We start from the raw sequence: 1,358 nt of genomic DNA, 5'->3' as shown, positions 1-1,358 counted from the left end.
TTTTTTTGAGATGGAGTCTCACTCTGTCACCCAGGCTGGAGTGCAGCGGCATGATCTCAACTCACTGCAACCTCCACTTCCCAGATTCAAGCGATTCTCCTGCCTCAGCCTCCCAAGTAGCTGGGATTATAGGCACGCTCCACCACGCCCAGCTAATTTTTGTATTTTTAGTAGAGATGGGGTTTCACCATTTTGCCCAGGCTGGTCTCGAACTTCTGACCTCAGGTGATCCACCTGCCTCAGCCTCCCAAAGTGCTGGGATTCCAAGCATGAGCCACTGCACCCAGCTGCTCGTTCCTTCTTGCATGTTGCATGGTGACAGCACAAACTTCTGCTGGTCTGCTTAGGAAGGTAGCTACTTCAGGCTGCCTGACACCTTGTTTAACCTAGGCCCTCATTCAGGCTGTAACCATTTAGTTCTTTTAGGAGGAGAAAAGTTCTATTATTCTTCCGGATAAGAGCAATTACCTGTGTAAATGACTGCAGATTCTCGGGGTATGTGAAAAGTCTCAGGAAGCTGGCGCTTTTTTTTTTTTTTTTTTTTTTTTTTGTTGTATTGCTTTGTGGCCCAGGCTGGAGTGCAGTGGCAAGATCTCGGCTCACTGCAAGCTTCACCTCCCGGATTCACACCATTCTCCCACCTCTGCCTCCCAAGTAGCTGGGACTACAGGCGCCCGCCACCACACCCAGCTAATTTTTTGTATTTTTAGTAGAGACAGGGTTTCACCATGTTGGCCAGGATGGTCTCGATCTCCTGACCTCGTGATCCGCCTGTCTCGGCCTCCCAAAGTGCTGGGATTACAGGCTTGAGCCACCGCGCCCGGCCTGGGACTTTTCAATTAAGGTCCCCTCTGCCTGGAACACTCTCCAACCCAAGTACTGCATGGCTTCCTCTGTTTCCTCCCTCAGACTTTGCTCAATATCACCTTTCCAGCAAGGCCTCTCCCAACTCCCTGATTTTAAATCTCCTATCTCCTCAACATCTCACTGCCTGGCTTTCTTTTTCTCCATAACATTTATCACCATTCTACTTGTTTGCTGGTTTCTTCTCTGTCTCTTCCTACAGAATAGAAATTGTGTTTACTGCTTGTCTCCAGCTTAGACTAAAGTGTGTGACACACATTAGGCGCTCTACAGACACTAGGTGAATGAACAAACATGCAAACTCAGTCCCTCGCATTTGGTCTCTCCATCTTTCTCTTAGCCTCCCTCAAACCTTTCCCTGGTTTTACTCTTTCTTGTCTCAACTGCTATCTCTCTCAGAATGAATTTTTGTTTCTGTTTCAGTCTCTTAATCTCCCCTTTGGACTCTCCCTTTGCCTTCTCTCTTAGGTTCTTAATTTTTTCTTTTCCTTTTT

Source organism: Mandrillus leucophaeus, unplaced genomic scaffold, assembly GCF_000951045.1.
Source record: "Mandrillus leucophaeus isolate KB7577 unplaced genomic scaffold, Mleu.le_1.0 Scaffold24, whole genome shotgun sequence".
Classification (NCBI taxonomy): Eukaryota; Metazoa; Chordata; class Mammalia; order Primates; family Cercopithecidae; genus Mandrillus; species Mandrillus leucophaeus.
This window is presented reverse-complemented; position numbering follows the sequence as displayed.